We start from the raw sequence: 24,078 nt of genomic DNA on the forward strand, positions 1-24,078 counted from the left end.
GCTTTAACTTCTTTTTTTCCAGGAAAACATTTATCTGGTTATATCTTTTACATAATATTATTATTATTACCATGAATTCATACATCTGTATCTAGAAAGACCATAAAGGATAACTCCTCCCCATATTTTAGAGTTAAGAGAACTGAAATCCAGGAAGGTTGGGATTTTTTTCTCTTTACATTTGTTCTAATCCAGATACTCTTCTCATTTATTTAGTTTTGTACATTAGACACTGTGATACTGAATCAAAATATTCTTGTTCTATTGTCATTAATGAAGTTACTTAGTTTGCTATCTCAACAAATAATTTTTCCACTTTTCATCTTTGATTATTGATTTTTTCAATTCTATCTTAAAATGTTCTTAGGATGATGTGACTTTACCAGGTCTCTTGTCAAGCTTTCAGTAAACTATATATTTTTTAATTCCTTTTTCCTTGTCATTTCATGCAACAGGACCATTTGTAATCTTCAACTCCCATCTGATTTTCCATACAAGTGTATAAATCCAAATTGGTGTTGCCTCTGGCTGCTTTCTCTTTCCAATTAGCAAGGAAATGAAATATTTGCTGACTATGACAGTTTCTAAATTATTTTGGTCTCTTCATTGTGATAATTGATTTATGTTTACTAAAGTCTTAGGAAATGGTAATAATCTATGCTTTATAGAATATTGTTATCTGTTTGCCATCTATTAACTTTAATATTTCATTCAAACACCTCAGTTTGGAGTTATCTGAATTGCATACCATATCATCTCTGTCTCTTTTTTAATTTTATTTTTCATTTAGACTTGGTATTGATTTTTATCTTTGTTATAAAAGGTCAAAGGTCTGATTGAATGGAAAGAGTTGATAAAACAATGATTATCTTACTGGTAAATAGTTATTTCCTGCCTATTAAGATATTATAAATTCATTTTTCTGATATGTGATTGAAAACTGTGATGAGCCCAGCGATCTGAGATAATCTCTTTCCCTATTCACTAAGGGATCCTCAGCACAGTACTAGAGATATTCATTTGATTTGACTCTACTCTAAACTTAAGTAAGCAGTTTATAATAGGTTGAATCCCAAAGAGGCCTGTCCTCTACTAGGGGGATCTAGGTTCATTTACTGTCACTTTTTTGCTTTTTAAATTCCTCACAATTTTCCCAGAATGTCTACAGCTTGTACTCATGTCCAAGGTCTCCATCAAAAAGAGGTAGTAGAAAGATTCTCAATGTATAATAGTAATTAGTTGTGAGATTAATATTTACTTCCTAAACATAAGAGAAATGCTAAAAATATAATGATAATAAGCACAAATTTTACAAATAAATTTAAACAGCAGTATTAACTACCATAATATTCTTCCAGGACATCAGTATCTAAAACTATCTATATCCAAAATAATTTGCATGCCTGTTGACTAGGCATTTTACACTTCATCTTGGCTCTGTACTGTTCAAGCAAATTTTAAACATCGTTTGTCAATCCATATGAAAATATGCACTTATCCTCTTGTTGGTGCTTCTGATTTCAGTCAAATCTAGCCAGGAATCCAAGATTTGTAGAGCTCTCAAACTTCAAGTTACATCTAAGACTGGAAACATTTGTTTCAAGATTAATGTTCAATTGCTTACTTGGAAAAAGAAATATATAGCAGAAAAGGCCTCCAGAATTTCACTTGAAAGTTTAAGTAAATGGAACCTTTTGTATACAACTATGCAAATTACTTGGTACAAGAATTAACTTTGATATAATTTTGTGACTCTAATGGTGATGAATATGTGATCTTGCTGACAATGGGCTAATGCATAAGTCTGATGAAATGAAATCAAATTGAACCTATTTCCTAATATTTACTTAATTTCTCTTGTTTCAGTTCTGAATTTTCTTATGCACACCCACACCCACACCCACACACACACACACAGACACACACACACACACACACACACACACACACACACACACAAACACAGAGTTTATTACTTTATTTCCATCTTATACTGTATTTTTTGATTCTGTGGTTTTCAAGAATGGATATTTCTTCAAGGAAATATAACAAAGTTATAGGTCTCGGGGCAGCTAGATGGTGCAGTAGATAGAGCACTAGCCCTGGATACTAGGGGACCTGAGTTCCATAATAGACTCATACACTTAATGCATACTAGTTGTGTACCATGGACAAGTCAATTAACCCCAATTGCCTCTCCAACCCCCCCCCCCAAGTTATAGTTCTTAAAGAGTACACTCCAATGACTTATAAATATTATAGCAGCTGTTGGTGTGAACATATGAAAAAATTCAAGTATCGTTAAAAAAATAGTCGGATCTAAGTCAAAATGAATGTCTGATTAAAAATGGAAAAATAACACTAAAAATTTAGAAAATTATATTTATAAAACAACTCAATCCTTAACAAACAAAAAATCCTAAATCCTGGAAGATTTATGTATTTTTTTCTTTTCCTTTTTATTTAGATAGTTCTTTTGAAGTTGGAGGAACAGTGGAAAGATTAATTTTAGGAGAAGTTTTTTTCACATATTTTTAAAGCTGCTAATCATTTTTGTAAGAAAAAAGTGTCATGGGTAAAACATTGCAAAGACTGAAGTACTAAAAATAAAAAAATGTCTAACATACTCATAAGTCTCACTTTTTCCTTCAAGACCAACAAAATTCAGGACCAATTAAGTAACCCTATAAGAGCTAAACATCTTTATCAAACTGTAAGACACACAATTAAAAAAAAAAAAAAAGACTTTTAAGGCTTAAATGTTCAAACTGAAAATTTGACAACTGACAGTACCAAGATAATTTTACCTGGCTCTCACTAACCAGTTTGATCTAGTTCCAGTATATCTATACTTAGAAGCTACAATTATCATTTATAATGTGTATATGTAAATATATGCAAACATACATATATGCATGCAGAAAAAGAGACACAGACCTAAAGAGAAGAATGGAGGTAGGGAAGGAGAGAGAATTTATGCATTATAATAAAAAATAAGCAAACATTCCCTGAAAGGATTCTCAGAAAAAAAGACAGTGTTTTTATATTATCATATAAATATATAATCTTATATATGACATTTTATAGAGTTATATATACATGTATATAAATATATTATATATATTATATATATACATATATAATTTATATATATGTCTTCATATATAGTATGCAAAATGTAAAGTAAATATGAAGAGGCTTATCCCCAAAGATTTGGTCCCTAAGAAGTGAATTATTTTGGCCATGACACCTTTAGAAATTACCCATATGGTGTGATGAAGAAAGAGAAATTCAGATCAAAATGTTTCTTTTAAAATGTTAATTATGATGATGATGATACATTTTTACAGTTTCACATATATATATGCATATATATATATATAACTTTATCTGAGATATAATTCAAATAACTTTTACTTAGTGCCTATGATTAATGTAAAATCTCTGTTACATTGTCAATTTCCTCGATATTAATTTTTTTTTCATTTATTGCATTTACCTCATTGGTCATCTTAATTAAGAGCCTCACATTAATATAATGCATAAGTAGGTTGGAATACATGCTGTTTGACTTTATTCTCTGGACCCAGATTCTCATTGCTGCGTTTATTAAACCATACTTGTAAAGTGCTAATCAAATAATTATGTAATCAATTAATTCTACAGTCCAGTGCTAGGGTGGAGAATGAGGTGTGAAAAAGAAGACAAAGTTACTATGGGCAGGATGCTTCTAATCTACTTGAGAAGACAGCTTAATTCTACAGCCTTCTCTACATTGATTATTTCCTATTGATTCTTTATATAATTTGTTTGTACATAGTGATTTGTATGTTCTCTTCTCCATTATGTTGTTAGTTTGTCAAGGTTTGAGATAGTCTTTTTTTTTTTTTTTTTTTTTTTTTTTTTTTGGTGCCCCCAGTTCTTAGCACAGTGTCTGGAACTCAATAGAACATAAATGCTTATTCAGTGTCACAGAAGACAATGAGAAGTTGTGATAAGATAGGTCAATAATACCTTGCTTATTTGGCATAAGAGAATTATGTTTTCAGCATGAATGAAATTTCCTAGCATCTAAAGCCTTCCTCTTTTTTTTTTTCTTCCCTATGACTTTTTTTTGGATAAGAAATTCCCCAAAAGATACCTAGAAATTCAGGTTACTAACTAACTAATCTATAATTTACATTCTTAGAGTTGTTGAGATGTCAATAAAGAGTTAAGAGCTTTGCTTGAGAAGACAACAGTTAATATGTGTCAAAGATAAGACTTGAACACAGGTCTTTTTGACTTTGGGCATTTGGGTGGTTCAGAGGCTTAACACATGACTTAAAACCAGAAAAAAAAAAAAATTAGTTCAAATTTGGCTTTAGGTACTATTAACCCTGTATTTAACCCTTAGTTTCCTCATTTATAAAATGAACTAGAGAAGCAAAATGGCAAAGCACTCCAGTATCTCTGCCAAGAAAATCCCAAGTGAGATCATAGAGTCAGACATGACTAAAATGACTAAACAGCAATTCCTGACTTCAAGGAAAGATGTTTGCTATACAATGCTGTCTCTTTAACAAAACTTCCTCTTTTTAACATGGATAAAATTTTGAAATAAGTGAAGCCCATTAAAATGACAAAATGTGTTTGTTTGTTTTTATTAACATAACCATTATAGAGAAGCAGGACTGCAGAGTGGATAGAGCCTTCATTGGCGCCAGACTGAACATAGCTCCAAATCCTCTCTTTGACTGTTGCCCTTGTTAAATCATTTACTTTCTGAATGCTCAATGTACTCAATTCAGCTCTCTGAGACTAAATGGCTCTGAAGGTGCCAATATGCATTTGTGGGAGAGTTTTCCTCAGCCAGAAGGAAATTCCCTATACAAGTGAAGTCACATGTCCAGTACCTTTTTTTCTGCCTACTAACTATTATAGATGGATATATTTCTAAAATGTATTATATAATTCTTTAATTTCTTATATGAGAAGATAGGAATAAACAAATTATACTGAAAATCATTTAACTTTTTTGGAGATTCTGGGTCAATGCTGACAATATAATTTACTTCACAGTATCAGGGTTACCTTATTGTTTATGGATGTTTATGAAGTTTCCTCCCCAAGCCAAACTAAACTAAATTGTCCTCTGATACTATCCTTTAAACATACAAACATACACAAACATACACAAAATTTGTCTTTGCTTTAATAGCTCAAACCATCCACCTTCCATAATCTTATCTCCTAACTAGAAGATTATTTAATCATGAATCTAAAAAAATCGTTCTTAGCAAATTAATTAAACCACCTCAACTTGGCCCTCAATGAAAAGTAAAAACTTTTGTTTCTCTCTTAAATTCTTCCTATTACCTTATCTCCCCTGCTGTGGTTTCAAATCTTTTCTTCTTTCCTTACTGGCACAACTTAACTACTTACCTATTGTATTAGTAGATATCCAGTGATAAAGTTTAATGATTTCTAGGCTTTTCAGTATAGGCCCTGCATTTGAATTGTCTTCCACTATCTTCTAGCTGTGTAGTCAATGACAAGACACTAAACCTCTCAGACTCTTTAATCTCCTCATCACTGAATTGGAAATAATAATACTATTTTCCAGTACTATTATGAAGAAAATTCCTTGCAAACTATAATTTTATATATTATGTATCAAACATCTATTATGAATTCCCTTCTACTTCTCAGCCTCACCAATTATTCTCTACCATTATTCTAGCCTCAATGAATTAAGTTACTCTTCTCTATGTCAATGCTAATCCTTCTACTTGGACCCTTGATCCCATCTCATCCTATTTTGGGGAGCCTGACCTATTGAACCTTCCTTCCTTTTCCTTTTCAATTTCTTCTTTTCCACTGGCTCCTCTTCCATAGTTTACAAATATTCTCAATTTCTGCTCTTTTGAGTATTTCTTTCCTTTCACTTGCTAGGCTTATAAAAAAGAAGAAGAAAAGAAGAAGAAGAAGAAGAAGAAGAAGAAGAAGAAGAAGAAGAAGAAGAAGAAGAAGAAGAAGAAGAAGAAGAAGAAGAAGAAGAAGAAGAAGAAGAAGAAGAAGAAGAAGAAGAAGAAGAAGAAGAAGAAGAAGAAAAGAACAAGAACAAGAAGAAGCACCTGCATTCACTACTTCTATTTATTTCATTCTTCAACTCCTTGACACCTGATTTATAAATATATATAAAATAACCTATTGCAGCATAACCTCCAAAGCTCAAGAAATTCACAACCTGATTTTCCCTGATAGTTGGGTTCATAGATATGCAATATCATGACTAAAAAATAAATATTTCATATTTATTTACATGGTGCTTCGTGGCTTTCTTGCTATTATCTCTTTTTCTTGTGCAGTGTTTATGCTTTTTAAGGGATCACAGACTTTGACTTGCTTGCATCTGTTGATCTACTGAGCATCAAGAAACTTTGCTTACTGGTATCCTGCTGGTTCTCCTTCAATCTAGTCATACAGTAGCAAAGATATAGGCTTATATTTACTATCAAGTTTATTAGATTGTTTTTAAGAAGCATCACATAAAGGCAATGTGTTAGTAAATAAAAATAATCAGGTTTTTATTAAAATCACTAAGCAGACCCTTTAATGATAGTTATCCTTATTAAAAAGATGAGATATCCAGATAATGAAAATTTTTCAGATGCTTTGTTATTGGAAATATGAATGTCCCTCACATATTCATCTATTCAATACTCACAATGTGATCACTGTGAATGATAATGGAAACCAGAGAATAACAGGTACCATTTTTTCTTTTCCTTATCATGCAGAAAGGTAAACTATTAAAGACACATCTGGCATAACAAAGTCCACTGATTATTTCCAGCATCCATCAATCTTTTTAGCATATTTGTGGTAGCTAATTCTAGTTTCCTTTACATTACATTAAAAGAAAATAATATTTCCCCGAAGTGCAAGAAGTCCATCCTAGAGGGGAATGTGTACAACCAAAAGAGAAACTTCCTCTGATTTGCTGGGAGATATTATCTAAAGGGCATATATACCATCCTAGGCTTAAGACTGCTATTCTCTGATCTAATTCTACCCCGTGAGTAGGCTTTGAACATTTATCATCACGGCAATCTATTTGAAATGCTTGCATGAGGCCAAATCATATTGCATAAAAATCCTTATTACATAACAAGTCATCAGATTTTATATCTGTGGAACACAGCAAAAAGTCCAAGAACTTATTGAATGTGGCCATTGAGAGCAAATTCAGTTAAACGGTTTTCCTCCTTTTTCCTCCTCTTCCCTTTTCTCCTTATTTTCTATTTCTTTTTTTTTTAACTTTCTAAAGCCATTTTTTTTTGCAATTGTCCCTTTCTTGAAGCTTCTTAAACTTTTATCACTTCACATATTAGAAGTCATCAAAGTTGCCAATTTAAGACAATAATCATTAACCTTAAAGTAGAGGTAATCCTTCTATCAATGTAGATTTTCCTGACTTATTTAGTAGGTTCTAAAAATTACTGTGTATGAAAAATTAGTTATTCATTATTGCCTAGCAATAATATTCTAAATCTAGCTCTCTCTCTCTGTATAGATAGATAGGTAGATAGATAGATAGATAGATAGATAGATAGATAGATAGATAGATAGATATAGATATAGATATAGATATAGATATAGATATAGATATATATTAGCAGTTATTGATCATTTTTAACACACAATAGAAGCTCTCAGGGGTTGTGCTCTAATGAAGTTATCTCCATAAATAAACCAGTTGGTTAGTCATTCAAACTACATTCATTATATGCACTTCCTTTGTATCAAGTATTGTTGTTTGTCTTTCATTTTCAAAAGGGAACTGATGTTATCATAGGGTAATATCTTGAGTCACATATGAATTGGATTTAAGTGATTGAGTGAGAATTACACAAAGTCATCATTCTAACTCTCTCTTACAGAGTCATGAAATTTAAGTACAGTGGCAAGTTAAAAGTCAAGACACCTGGTGATGACCTGGGATACAGTGGATGACCTTGGCATTTTTAATGTTTGTCCAAGCTCTAAGAGCTTTATATCAGCTGCTTCAAATGCCTTCATGGCCCTCAGAATAAATTGTTTTCATCTCTCATTGATTAGATGCCCCAGTCTCATTAGACTGAGGCAAGTCTTCGTATGCTTGGGACAGACATTCCTCTAAATTCACCAAGAGATTTGAGATCTGTCAAATCTCAACCTGCTTTACACTATCTGCAGAGATGGTTTGCCAGGATGTGAATGCTACACTTATACAACATGCTGGAGTTACAGGTAAAAGTTGAATGGCTAATAAACACCAAAGATCGATGAGCTGCCCTGTAAAGGGCCCAGCAAGCCCTCACCCAAGTGGTGCTAGTTCACTTAGAACATCTCAAACATAGTGAATCAACTATTACTAAGTGTTGGGCATAGAAAGAACAGTTAAAATGCAATGTGATTCCTTCTATCAAGGAAGTTACATCCAAATAGAAGAGACATGAAGATAACTATGTATATAAAAGATAGAAAAAGTGTAAATAGAAAGTTATCTCTGAGATTAAGGTTTAGTAATAGAAGAGGGTGGGAGAAATGTTAAAAGAAGGACTCTTAAAAGAAAAACTCTTGTACACCCACACCCTCTGATTTGATCTGAAGCTAAAAAGAACCAGATAAGCAAATGTAGTTCATGTGAACTCAAGAGTTTAGCTATGTCTTTACCAGGAGTTACTTCTGAGGTTGGGAGTAAATCTTTAATCCCACTGGCTCAATCCCCCAGCAGTGTGCCGCCTTTAAATGTTAGCATTTGACAGTAAATCTAGCCAAATATTTTTAAGTAGCTTTTAGAAAAGAGTTTTAAGGTGGTACAATAACAATAATTGATATAAAACAGACACATTCCTCAAAGGCCTACGACACATTTTCCCACAAGTATATATTGAGTTTAGGGAATTGTAGGTTCAAGTTTAGAAACAACAAATGGTGAACTGAAATTCTTATCTCCTTGCTGTAGAAGACTTTTTCTCCCATTTATGGGAGAAGTTCCCCTTAATCATGCAGCTTTGTCCTTTTCTCTCAATTCATATATTGTTGCCAGGTGATGTAGGACTTCCAATTAGGGCACTGAGGGGAAGACGGAAAACCCAACTTTTTCCATTATACTCTTCAAATTGGAAAGGCCATTCTCCGGTCAAAGGGGAGGAAGAAAGGGATCTGTCCAAGGCCAAAAAGGCCATCAAATCCCCTTTCCTAGTGGTTCCTCCTCAGTAGTGTATTAAAAATCCACATTTGTTCCAATTTCTGGAATTTAATCCCTTCTCAGCTTGTGTATTTTTGTAAAGACAGTCTCTGGAACTTGGTCAAGATTTCTCTGTCTTTCTGAACATTATTATTGTGAAAACAGCTTTCAAATTCAAAATCTTTTCTAAGTTATTTTAATTGATCGATATATTCCCATCTAGCTAAATAAAGAGTGCTAAAATGACTGTGGTGAAGGTAATAGGGAGTCACTCAGTTTATTAAGTAGATGGGATATGTAGTCAGACCTACATTTTAGAAAAGTCATTTTAGCAGCTGAGTAGAGGATAAGTTGGAGTGAGGTGAGGCTTGAGTCAGAGAGATCAATTGCAAGACTACTGCAATAGCCAAGGGATGAAATAATAAGGTACATGAATAGTAGTTTTGGAAATGATGAAGGGAATGTGTATGTGTTTGTGAATGTGTATGTGTGTGCATATAATGTATATGTATGTATATATGTAGTTATATTCACACACCTATATATATATATATGTATAAACATATATATTTATGTACATACATATATTGGGAAGGTAGAAACTATAAAATTTGACCAAATTATTTAGATAAGATATGTGCAAATGACAAATTAAGGATGATGCTAATATATAGATCTTGGATGACTAGGAACATGTAGTGACAGGAAGATGATGGTGTTCTTGATGGTAATACTAAAATTGGGAAAAATTGAGGTTTTGGGGGAAATAGGCTCTATTTTGGACATGTTGATTTTGAGATAGTTATGGGACATCTACTTTGAGGTGTTCAAAGGACAATTGGTGAGGTCATGGACAGAGATTAAGATTGGATATATAGAAATCATTATAGAGATGACAATTAAATCCATGAAAGCTGAGGGAATCTCCAAGCAAATTTATGAAGAGAGAAAAGGCAAAAGACAAAACTTTAGAGGACACTCACAGTATGAAAGACAGTTTCTTTTTCTGAATGAGTTGAATTTATAGCTAATGAAATCCCTTCCAGCTCTCAAATGGTGATTTATAATTCTGTAAACAGAATTTTAGGGTAGCCTAATATTATATAATATCCTACGGTTTAATAGGTTAATATAAATATGATATTACCCATTTAATAGATAAGGAAACTCAGTCTCAGAGTGGTTATTTACCCATAGTCCTATAGTAAAATATCATAGAAAGAGCTTGAATTTTTATCTTCTGTCCCCAAGTTCAATATTAGTTCTCTACTTGCCTTCTGGCTCCCCTTTGATTTATCATAAAAATTAGCTCATCATTAGTTTCTCAAAATTATCTTACTAGTTTGGATTCTTTCCTTTTTATTTCCCATTTATTTATTTTATTTCCATTTATCCATTTATATCCTTTATTTTCCCAAGAAAAATATGCAAGCATTTTTTAGTCTCTACCTCAAGGTTCTTTAACCTTGGGAGGCAGTTTGCTGTAAGGGAAAAAAAAATTCAAATCCAGAGATTCAGATTCAATTAACAATTCCATTGCCTGCATGGACATGAACAAGTCACTTGTCCTCTCAAAGTCTTAGTTTCCTTATAGGTAGAATGGGAATAATATGCATGCAATCTACCTCATGAGGCTGTAAGGAAACTAAAACCCTAAAATGATACCTAAATGTGAACTGTTTTTATATTGTCAGATTAAAACATACATATCCAGCACAGTGCCTTGTACATAGTAGGTGCTTTATGAATTTTTGTGGAAGTGAACACAAAAATTAAATGATCCTTTCTAAGGTACTATAAGCTCCAACAATATTTCAAACTATGGTGATAAGCTCAGTAGTTTTTCTTTAACTATGAGCTATAATTACTGTGACTTTCCAGTTTTTATAAAACAGGTCAAAATTACATTTCAAAAGTGAGATGTTGCCTTAATGTTTCCTTAAATGAACTGTTGACAAGCCTTTGGAACTCTCTAATAGTAAATTTGGTTTCTCTTGTGGCAAAGTTTCTTCCATTCAAATTGTTAAAATATAGTCATCACATAAACCTCGATCCAAAATTTTCATTTCTCTTTTTGAAATGTCACTGAAAGGGTATTTGTCCCTACAGTCTGACTTATAGGTGAATATTTGTAAAAACTGATTGCTGAAATATATCTCCTTTGATTCACTGGTAAAGAGAAAAGAAGGGCAAGATGATTCTGCTTTTATTTACCCTGGCATCAGCTCAAAATAAGCCTTAAAATTACTTTTTGGTGAACAAATAGTGTGGTTTCTCCATCAAAAGGTTATTTGTTATAAAAGAGCTTTATTCTGTAAGACATCGGGAACATTCACTGTTTAATTGGAGCCACCAAACTGTTGGCCAGTATGAGGTCAAAGTCATGGCACTTTATGAGGTTTCATGTCCTGATTATAAAAGAAACAGCTAGAGGAACAGAACCAATTTCTTTCCCTGGGGATTCCCTTGAGTTCAGTTACACCAAGAAAAAATAAACCCTAAACTAGAAGACTGAGTGTGCTTTATTAACATCTTAAGGATTTGCTAACACACTGGAGAAGGTTAGACCATAGTGGGGGGAGAAGTTGTTGTTTTGTTTTGACTTAACCCTCTATATTGGGAAGAGGGAAGGATTAAATCATGCAACTTTAATTTCTTTTCTCAATAGTAACACAAAGACAATTAATTTTTTTTCTATTTGTTGGCCTTATTTACTAAAGAGGATCATAGATTTTAGGTTGAAAAAGAATCATAAAAGTAATCTAGTCTGCCTTTTCATTTTATAGTGTCTTGCTCAATGTTATCCAAGTAGTATAAGTGTCAGAGATGAAATTCAAATCCAGGCCACATAATGTTACCAAATGTCAAAGTTTTAAGAATACCTCCTCTCTGAACAAGAATCCCCATTAGAATACTCCTTACATAGTCATTCAGCTTTGGCCTGAAATTTTCTTCAGTGATAGAGAACAACTACCTACTGAGTCAGTCTCTGCCAGTTTTAATTAGGAAAATAGGTTTAGAGCTAGAAAGAGTTTACATATCACCCAAGCATTTTATAATATTGATGAGGAGATTGGTCTAGAGAGGCCCAATGATATACCTAAGACCACATAAATAGGTACAGTGTGTGTGGTCCAGTTAATTATAGATATAAAATTTGAATCCACCACTGGGGAATTTTTTTTTCACCATTATTTTCTAGTGGTTCTACACAGAACCCTTAAAATAATATGATAGGTTATCTCTATTTCCTTATATTTATAGTCCTACATGGCCGTGATTAGTGAAGATGGACTACACTCTCAACTCCAAGAAAACATTGATGATATACGTTATCCTACTTCTAATAAATGTTTGACAGACTCAAGCTACAGCTTGAGATATACACATATATATGTATACAAATATTCACATATAAATATGTGTGAATGCATATATCTGGCAAATATGTGGATTTGTTTTTCTTGGCTATTCTTATTTGCCATAAAGATTATGGTTTTATTTAGAGGGACAGTTAGAAGGGAGCTAGCAGTAGTGCAATAATGTTATATATTTCAGGGGAGGAAGAAAGAAGTCATTGAAGCATTTTAAATGCCCAGCAAAAGGAATTCAAAAGGGAATACAAACAATGAGAATAACTTTGAAAGTAATATGTTAAGATATATTTTTGAGTATTAAAACAAACTCTTCATAAGATTCAGCTTCACATACTAGCATATGATCCTCTTCTGTTCTACTTTATATATAAACATCGTTTATGTTCATTATATTTTAATGAATTTTTAAAAATGAATATAATATATTTTTAAAATAAATTATCATCTTTATTTCATATGTTTCTGAATTCTAGGACCTAGAATGTCATCATTCTTCCTCCCTAATAGGGACAAAAAGCAATCTGGAAACTCATGACAGTTTAGTGACAGAAAAACTATTTATTGGTAAGTGTAGCCTTTATATAAGAGCATTGTTACCAGATCACTCTTAAGAGTATGATTTATATCTGTCTGACACAGCCAGTCTCATAGCTTTACAAGAAGGTATTGGGTATCATTACCATGTGGCAGTTCTATACTCCAGAAATGAGAAGTATTTCCTCCTTACTTATAAAAGTCAAAGGTCTTATAAAGAGCCTTTTCTTTTAAAAAATGTTGAATCAAGGATCACTGGATAAAATTATATTGATAATGATTTGAAACCGCATTCAAAACCATCTCAATGTGGGGGGGGATATCAATGAATACACACTCATGAAATTAAAAATAAAATCAGAAAAAAAATTTCTAATCAAATGTATTCATTTTTAAAAGTTCCAATTAAAATCAATTTTCATTTTGTCAGGTAAGTTATATGGACTGATTACATTATACATTATATCTCATTACAATAAGCATGAGGTTCAGTTAACAATGTCCTTAATTTTGAAATTAATCTAATAAAGTTGCATTACTCTTATTATATTTTACTTATCATTTAATAATAAATCACTTGGTAGTAATATTTTGATTATTCTTCATAGAAAATTATATTCTATTATAGTACCTGCCAGAATGTTTAATCATGAAAATTTCCCCAGTCTTCTTTTTATTTTTGCTCTTTCTCCCTATAGTTTTGTCAACAGGAAAAATATGTCAAATAGATAAAATGGAAAATTAAACAATTGTTAAAAATATTTGATTAATGCAAATAGACTTGTCATGATAATTCAGAATAAAGATTTCTCCTTTTTCTTTAACAACCTATTTTCCTCTCCTTCCAGCCTTCGCTTTGTCCCTTAAGCCCAGTCCCATTACAATTATTCCCATCAGTTCTTAACAGTTCACTTCACTCATACAAATACAGCCTAAAACAAGAAACAGTTTTTGATGGACCTTCATTTCCTCATCTGTAAAATGAAAGGGTCTGTTCCAGATTTTCTCCAGGGTGATTCCATGAAATATGATATAAAACAGAGGGCATGTTGAGTGTTTATAACTATTACACATTTTCATACCAAATTGACCTTACCCGAAAATCCATTACATTTTTTCAGAGCAGTTTTCAAAGGCAGGACTACATAAAATCTTTTAGAACTTCATAAATACTGTGGAAGGAATTAAAATGTGTCCTTTTAGTAGATACTTCTATAAAAAAAAAAGGACACTTGTGGCCATCTGGTGGTTACTGGAGGAAATACTTCTGAATTTTATCTTCATTCCATTCAAATGTATTAGAAAACATTTTCAAATCTAATATGTAATTTTTTGGCTAGAATGAAAAATAAGCCAAACCATCATTTTACAAATGGGGAAATTGAGGCCAAAAGATTTTAAAATTTGTAATTGAATTTTGTGAATTATTACCTTGAATGCTGAATTTTTTAAAGGCAAGCCAGAAATATATGTCAATATAAAGAATTCTATTTAATGCCCTATTTTAAAGATAGAGTTTGTAGAGGGGTATTTTGCAGCTACTTAAACCATATTTATATCATGTGAATGAGTACACATAATCTTTGCATTATATATATGTAAAATATATTCTGAGATAGTTGAACTTGTGATTTACTAAGAATTTAAAATTTTGACATTTGTAGGCTAACATTTTAAAGTGGCATATATTTCCCTGAAATTAATCAATTAAGATGTCTCTGAGTGCACACCATGGGCAAGGAACCATGTTAAGTTTTGTAGAGGAGACAAAGAGGCATAACAATAAAAGAACCTAAACATAAACTAACATAGTTAAAATTGGCTGCTGAAAAGCATCAGAAATCAGCCCAAAAAGAAAATTATAATCACATATGATACTAAATAAATATAACTACACAGGATAAGACGTGTTTTATATTACTATGAAATGCTATACTATACATGTAATTTTCAAAAAAAATTACATTGCTGTTGTACTAAAAACTGACATCCCTACCAAAAAGCTTTAAGGAATATGCCCATAATGCAAGGAATATGACCATAATGAATTGAAGAAAAAATTGGGATAATACTGAACAAAATTTGAAGGGAAAAGCATAGAGGAATAAACGTTGGGAGGAAAAGCATGCTGTATAAATCTAGAAAGGAAATGCCTGAGTAATGCATGCATGTCAACATATGGAGAAAGGGATTGAGGGGTTATTGTAAATGATGGGCCAAATTTAAGTCAACAGAATGCTCCAGTTTTCTAAAAGGAAGTGATCACCCTGATATATATAAACAATTTTTTTAAAGACTATAAATTAATTACTGTTACATGGATCTTCAAGGATCTCTGATTTCTGTGCTGCAGGTAGTTTCTTCAGTCACAAATTCCATCCTTACTGTATCTTCTATCATTTCCAGAAGGGGCTTTGTCAAAAAAAAAAAATAAAACAAAACATAGATTTTTGTACTTGAAGGAAATTTAAAGATATCCTAATCCCACAAAGGAAATTGAGTTTGTAGAATCACCAATCACAGATACAGAGTTAAACAGGATCTTAGAAGTCATTTAATCCAACTCTTTCATTTTATAGATAAGGAAACTAAAATTCGGAAAGATTGATTCATTTAAGGTTACACATGCACACACATACATGTATGCATGTATGTATATGGGAAGAGAGAGAAAAAATGAAAAAATTGAGTTTTGAATCCAGGCCATTTGATTCCATATTAGTGCTTTCCATTTCACTATACAATGTTTCCCCATGTGCCTTAGGCTCAGGAACTTCACCAACTAACCACACTGATGTTCAGATAAGAGGCATACCGAAATAGTAAAGCCTGTATCTAAAGGCTTTCTGGGTAGGTTCCTTTTCAGATTCGTAGAAATGCTAGTTTGTTTTCCACTTTGTCCTTCTAGCCTTAGGAGTCCAGGGCTACCTCTATTCTGTAATGAAGAATTGTAATAAGATGGTAAAACATTTAAGTGTTATATATTACACATTTTATTAATAATACAATTTTACAGTATTACAAATGCTGAGTTAATCCTCTATGAGCACCCAGGACTTTATGTGCTATTAGTTAAAAATGGCTATTTTCCTAGAAAGATGATACCAGTCAAAATGTGCACTGATTTGATATTTAAATTCAAAAATAAAAAAAGTATTTCTAGTGAAGTTCATTGTCAACTTATGGCAGCTAATGGAGAACATATTTTTTGGCCAACTGAAGGTATATACAATTTTGATGAAGTTTAATCATACAACCTGATGGAAAAAAAATTAGTAAATATAACAAAGAACAATGAATGAAAACCTTGAAAGTAAAAATATTATTTTTCTAGATATATTTGAATCAGTTAGATGGTATGAAAAAGTAGCTTTGTATAATTTTTAAATGCATTTAATATATTTTTTTTAGAAATGTTAGCTGCTAAACAGTAATAACTCCCCCTTTAAGAGAAATCTGGGATAGCAAATTTTATTTAATATATTTATAAAAACAGTTATACTGGCAAATGATTAACTGAGTTCCCCCAAAAAAATTCACAACATATTTTTAAGTTTAATTTAATTTTGAATATTTTATCCATCCCTTCCTTAAGTGTAGACAATCAGCAAAACAATAAATTAAGCCCTGATCCATAATGTTTGCCAATTAACAGCTGAAAATTTAACAATAAGGTCTCTTTCTAATTTGAGCTCTCTGGCAGAACCTGGCAAGAGTATTTTTAAAATAACTATTATAGAAATAAAGCACCTACAAATCACTATTGCCAAGACTGATTAGGTGAGTGTTCTATTATCTTCTCTGATTCTAGAGACCACCCACTAAGGAAAATATGACTTTTTTTTTTTTTGTCTGTGTATGCACAATGACAAGAAAAGGTGACTGATAAACAAATTCAAGAACATTGGTGAAATAGTGATCCAGAATCAAATCTCTATCCTTGGGTGAGCTTACTGCCTTCATCTCTTTGTTGAGTTAGGTTACTGTACATACAATAGAAATGTTCATTTATTTTGTATTGTATAGTATATACTCTCTTCAGTATATGTCTTCTTGTTTCTTTTTCTTAGATTTTTCCCCCAAGGAGAAGTTCCTCAAAGCTTCTAGTGAAGCAAGCTGGAGATACAAATATGACAGAATCTGCCAATTCTTCTCATGTTGGCTTCTTCCCAGAGTCTTTTTCTTCAATAACCTAAATTACATTTGTTATATTCTGTTCTCTCTCTCTGAAAGTCAAAAATACCTGAAAAAATGGCAGAGCCCAAAGAGTATGAAGAAATAAATTTCTCCGTTCTGCACTTCTCAACAACTCTGTCTTTCCCTTCATAAAGGTATGGGATATTGATTTCCACCATTGAGGAGAGACTCTCACATTTATGGTCTTTGGAATTTCTGATATACATACATATGTGTGTGTGTGTGTGTGTGTGTGTGTGTGTGTGTGTGTGGTGTGTATACATTTTCATATATACTCATTGATTTCCCAGATAAACTATAAGTTACCAAAGAGATGAACGATTTTTGAATTGTCTTTATATCCCCGAAACCTAACACAAATAACTGGCATGTGCTATTCACTTAATAAATGCTTATATTTTGATTAATATATTCTCCTGATAAAATGTCGTTAGTAAAATGCTTTATTAAACATATATTATGACCTTTGTACAAATGAGATACAATAGAATAAAAGGTTGTTATAAAGTATCTTTTCCTCATTTAAATTATTCCCCAAGTGTTCCCAGAATGTGGTTAAATAGAAAAAAGTTCAAACCCATATTTATTATAGCCTACATACCTCTTACTAACAATATGTCCTATCTTCTTTTGTTCCCTGCATTATTCTAAGAATATATTGCCATAAATCTGGAACAGAAATGTTGAATTCTAATATATATATATATATAGTGTGTGTGTGTGTGTGTGTAATTCCTATCATAGATAAATACAATGTCCTTTGAAAATTGAATTACTATTTTTAAATGGATCCAGTCTATGGTTAAAAGAAAAGAGTAGTGTTCTCAATTCCAAGAGTAAAAAAAATCATTCTTAAGCTCAGAGAATTAGAAAAAGAAAACAAAATGAAAGAGATTAAGGAAACCTTTACCCTGACCTAAATGCTAGTAGAAAGAACCAGTAGCTTATTAAAATAAAATAATAGCAATTAATACTCCTTGAGATTATCCTGACTCTTGATTTTAAAACCAAAAGATACTGACTTTGTTCAAAGAATAACAATGATTCAACACTTCTTTTAATATCACGTGATTATGACCAATTTCAATTTATATTGGTATGCTCACAAGCAAAATTAATAAGATAATGACTGCCTTCAGTTGGATATTGTAATAAAAGTAAATGAACATATGATTGAAGTTAGGAATGATAGCTAAAGACATTTTAGGATACTAGATTGTAACTGTTTCCCTGTATAGAAAAGAAATCCAAGTAGCTTTTTGCCCGTTTTTAAGAAATGCAAGATTAAATATACTTTGCAATTATTCCTTGGCTCAACCTCATCTGAGAGATTCTAGTTTCCAATTCTCTCTGTCTCTCTGTCTCTCTGTCTCTCTGTCTCTCTCTCTCTCTCTCTGTCTCTCTCTCTCTCTCTCTCTCTCTCTCTCTCTCTCTCTCTCTCTCTCTCTCTCTCTCTCTCTCATCAATGAGACTCTTTTCTCCTCTATCCTAAGGTATCTGCTTCTGGATATTCTCATTATTGACTCTCCAGTTCAAACGTACCTCTTACACCACAAATCTTATTCTCTAACAAGACATAATCCACTTTGTGCCCATCAGCCACATTATACGCTACTTATTCTTAGGGAAGACATATCTTCTATCTATCAGTGCTTTCCAAGGCCTATTTTTTTTCCCTCAACTTACAGGCTACTTGTCATAACTGCTACTAGTCATAAGTAGCAATGTCAGCACTTAAGGCAAATCCATTTTCAGAGGATGGGCATATGCATAAGATTTATGGGGAGGAGCTAGGTCACCTCCATGTTACAATGAAACATCAAAGACTTGACAATAGTGGGCCAGTGATAGATCTGTTGCCCAAGGACTGCTACTAAATTCAAGAAACTCATCACCTGTATCAAACAATTAATCAACAATCATTCATTAAGTTTTGTATATGTGCCAGGTACTTTGCTAACCATCAGGGAAAACCAGCTCCTGCCACAAAGGAGGTAAGCTTCTACAGGGAAACAATATGTTTGCATATTGCCCCTGGAAATGAGATATTTTTAAGTTGCTTCTAATTAATTTGGGTATTAAAAGCATTACATAAAAATGAACAGTTTTCAAGAGGTCTTGTTTTCAGAACTAAGTCTACCAAAATGTAGGGTTCTCAGTCAAATTTTTTACACCATAATAACTCTCAGAGAAAAACTAATAGGGAGATAAAGGTAGAGAGATTATAATCTAGTCAGTTGTGGGCAGTTTGCCCTCATTAACAAAGTAACAGACCCTTCAAATATGAAAGTAAATATTCCTTCTGATAAGTCTAGCATAATTTCTTATTATTTAGTTACATAGATATAATTTTCTCTTCCCATATTCCAGTGGCTAAGAGATGAACACAATTGTAGTCATGTCTAAAGAAGAAAAAGAAGATAATATATATAGAGAGAGAGATCAAAAAAGATTTTGGCCCCAAATAGTAAATTGACTGCAAGCCCTCTTAATGAGAGTAGTTTCTAAAGATTTACACAATAGAATCACTAAAAGTTCCATTCTTCCCTCACAATTGACAATTAAAACTAGTCATTCTTCTGTCAATCTCATATCCTTGTCCTAATAATATGGAATGATGATCTTTATTTCAGATTCTCCAAACATCACTATCTTTTTGGACAATACTTTTTTTTAATTATGCACCCATTTTCTTTATTATAAAAATTATTTAGTAAGAATATAGTAATTGTCAAGCTTTGCTTCTCTTCATATCATTATTATAATTAGATAGGTGGAACAGGTGGACTTAGCATCAAGCAAACCTCAACTCATCTTCTCTCAGAAACTTATCAACCGCATGATTCTGGACAAATCATTTAACTTTTGCCTCCTTGACAATACTAATCTGAAAAATGGGGGTAATTATTAATAATAAATACTTCCAATACAAGATTGTTCTGAGGATACAATGAAATAATATTTGTAAAGTGTGTTAAAACATTATAAAAATATGAGTTATTATATTAATTAGTATTCAATACAGAAGAAAACCTACAGAGAATAATCAAAAGACAATTCAATCCGGATTATGTCTCATAAGAACATTACATTCAGTTAAGATAATTAATAATGAAACATCTGAGATTAGAATCCTGATCAAATTCCATGATAATGAACAAATATAATTATTAACAGCCCCAGTTTGCCCACATCTCAAATAAATAAATAAATGCTTTCTAAATGATAATCATTACTGTTCATTCATTTTTGACTTTTTGGGACGCCATTTGAAGTTTTCTTGGAAAAGATTGAGGGAAACACTTAAGTTATTCCCCTTGGAATAACAAACTATTAAGGTCATAGTGTCTGGGACTGGATTTGAACTCAGTTTTCCTGAGTCAGGATCCAGAGCTTACCCAGTATGCCACCTAGTTGCCTCAAAGTCCAACCATAATATCTAAGGATATTTCCTGATCCTTATGAAACTAGCAAATACTTTTCTAGAAAACCTTATTGTGTCCTTTTTCAAACAACTCATATATCTCTTCAACTTATGCTACTCTTTAGAACTCAGTAGGATTTCTGGCACCAGATGAGATCATGATACATTAGAGTCATACTTTTAGCTTCTTACAATTTGCAAAATAGTTTCTTCCCAAACACAATTAATCACAACTAATATTGTATTAGGATATTGTCTTTGTTTTATTAATTAATTAATTAAATTACAATTTAATTAAGTTAAAACTAAATTAATTAATATGTTACTATGAGGGCAAGGACTTCAACACTGATTCCCTATCAGTAGCTGATTTCTCACTGATCTCACCTGTCCCTGTTGTTCCTCCCTAACTTCAGACTGTTCTGATCCCTGATATTTCAATATGACTCAGATCCCCAGGTTAGGGGATGAAATGATGCTTTTGAAGTAAATCTCAGAAGACTGCAGAAAGTGTACTGCACTCTAGGATTTGAGGTAGGGTACTGATTTGAAAGAGAGAGAGAGTTGAAGTCACAAGGTGCTCTCAAGAGAGGAAGAAAGGGTGCCCTTTCATTGATATTACTGCCTGGGGCTTAGTTTTGAAATTCTCTTGCTTAAATTCAGCCTTGAAAATACTGCTCCTTATGTCTCTGGTCATTCGCCTGTACTTTAGGAAGTGAAATTAGTAGACCCTGGAATATAAAGATCATTTCATTATCCCTAAATAGAGAGGGGAAGAGAAAGCTACTAATCAGTGAACAAAACAAGAAGAGGGAAAAAGAGAAATTTCTCTGATCTTCCCTCTTATTGCAGGGACATAAATATCCCAACTCTTGTCTCTGCCACCAAAGTTACTTTTGCTGTGAATTTCCACTGTAACCATGAACACTTCCTTTTCTCTTCAGCTCTTCTTCTAGTACTTGGAGTTTTGACTAACAGTGGAATTAAGAACTCTTGATAAATGTTTCTATCACCTTTTTTTAAAAAAAACATTGGGCCATAAAAAAAAGAAAGAAAAAAGACAGGGGCAGCTAGGTGGCACAGTGGATAGAGCACCAGCCTTGAATTCAGGAGGACCCAAGTTCATATCTGATCTCAGACACTTAACACTTCCTAGCTGTGTGACCCTGGGCAAGTCACTTAACCCCAGCCTTAAAAAATAAATAAATAAATAAATAAAAATTAAAATTAAAAAATAAAAAAAAAAATAAAACGTTGGGACATATAAACTATACCAGGTTAACTTTACCTTGAGGAAATCTATAATGGGCTCATTGAAATGAGGAAATTACAAAAAAATAAATAAATGATAAGATTATATTAGGAGACAGACTTAAAGACAGACTTAATTTTATGTGGGGCCTAATTTTTTTATTGTTGTTTTTAGTAACATGTTGAAAATATTTAAATTAGAAATGGTTTTTGTTTTTTGTTTTTAATGGCTACATGACTTGTAAGGAACTCTGTCCATCAGGAATACTAAAATCAGTGCATTTAAGTGAGTTCATATTTATATTATCTGAGATGCTTTGTGCACTTGAATAATATTGGACTTACTTGAAGTGGATTTTGAATGTAAGTACACCTGCTCACTTTTCTTTTCTTTTTTTTAAATTTTATTATTATAGCTTTTTATTTACAAGATATATGCATGGGTAATTTTACAAACTGACAATTGCCAAGCGTTTTGTTCCAATTTTTCCCCTCCTTTTCCCCACTCACCTCCCCCAGATGGCTCACTTTTCTTTGCATAATACGTTTGTTTATCCAACTTATTACAAGTATGAAGTATCTGAAAGACACAAAAAGAAACAATTTTCATCTTTCATGGAAAAAAGGAATTGTCTAGAGATGTAGATGCATAATTTACCAAATTAGCTTGAAAAAGAAATATGCTAAAAAAAAAAAAAGATAGGAGAACAGGTAACAGAATAGAAATACGGACATATATAATGCAGTTTTTAAAAAAATAGTATCAGGAATGTTGAGGAAAGAAAAGTGGGAGAGGGAATCGTGTGTGTGTGTGTGTGTGTGTGTGTGTGTGTGTGTGTGTGTGTGTGTGTGTTTGAAAGGGTGGTTCTATTGACGAGTCTTATTGTCTACCTGCTTGAAACTCCTTAGTACTTCGATTTAGTTGTTCAAGCAGACAATAAAAAAGTCTCCATATACATCAAAATATTTATAGCCACACTTTTTGTGCTAGTAAATAATTGTAAACAGAATAGATACTCATCAACTGAAGAATAGGTAAACAAATTGGCATGCATACAAATAATAGAATATCACTGCACTATATAAGAAATAATGGATATGATGGGTATAGAGAAGGATGGAAAGATTTTAAATGCCTTGATGCAGGGTGAAGTAAATAGAGACTATAGAGAAAAAATAGTCTCTGACTTCAACAGTGTAAATGGAAAAGAAAACCACAAAACAATTGAAACTCAATATTGCAAAATTATAAAGATCATACTTGGCTCCAAAGATGAGATATGAGAAAATACCTCTCCCTTTCCCTCTGCTCCACTTCTTTGTAGAGATTGATGACTACAGGTGTGAGACACTGCATATACTTATTGATGTTGATTTCTTTTCTTTTTAAAAAATTCTTTGTTATTTGTCTGTGAGGGAGAAAAAGAGGAAAAAGGAGAAGGTAAGGATTTAGAAGGAAATCAATCTAATCTTTCCTCTTTCTATTTCACAAATATCTAGGTATAACAATCAACTATCTGGCCCTTTAATTTGTGGATGGAAGGAACTGGTTTTTTTGTTTGTTTTGTTTTTTTGTTTTTTGTTTTTTTTTTAATAAGAGCAAAACCCTTACACTTGAAATGTTTATATAGAAAGCTTAGTTTCTGTCAATGATATTTAATGGCTTTTAAAATCAATGATTCAAAATAGATACTAGGACTAAGCTCAGCTAGACTCTGGGACTGGCTAAAGCATAATGTCTTTGTCAAAGGAAAAGAGTGTGATGTTTTGAGGCACTTAGTGCAATGGATAGAGGTCTGAAACCTGAGACAAGAAAAACTGAGTTCAAATATGAACTCAAACACTTACTAGCTAGCTATGTGACCCCAGGCAAGTCACTTAATGCTGTTTGTCTCAGTTTCTTCATCTGTAAAATGATTTGGAGAAGGAAATAGCAAACCACTTAAGCATCTTTGCCATGAATATCCAAATGAGCTCATGTAGAATTATGCACAACTGAAAGTAATCAAACTACAACAATAACAATATGAAATAGAGACAAATTTCTGGATTTATAATCTGAGTCCCTGGGAATAAAG

At 32.2% G+C, this 24,078-nt stretch overlaps 1 long non-coding RNA gene across 1 annotated transcript; it reads right to left on the reverse strand.

The window, feature by feature from the left end:
* Window positions 1-15,286: 15,286 nt before the first annotated feature.
* LOC141553998 (uncharacterized) lies at window positions 15,287-23,411 on the reverse strand. The gene is made up of 3 exons (XR_012485756.1): window positions 23,293-23,411; window positions 22,511-22,580; window positions 15,287-15,540 (listed from the first exon to the last, which is right to left on the reverse strand). It is a non-coding gene; the product is annotated as an uncharacterized LOC141553998 (long non-coding RNA).
* Between the last annotated feature and the right edge of the window lie 667 nt (window positions 23,412-24,078).

This window comes from Sminthopsis crassicaudata, chromosome 1 (genome assembly GCF_048593235.1).
Source record: "Sminthopsis crassicaudata isolate SCR6 chromosome 1, ASM4859323v1, whole genome shotgun sequence".
NCBI lineage: Eukaryota > Metazoa > Chordata > Mammalia > Dasyuromorphia > Dasyuridae > Sminthopsis > Sminthopsis crassicaudata.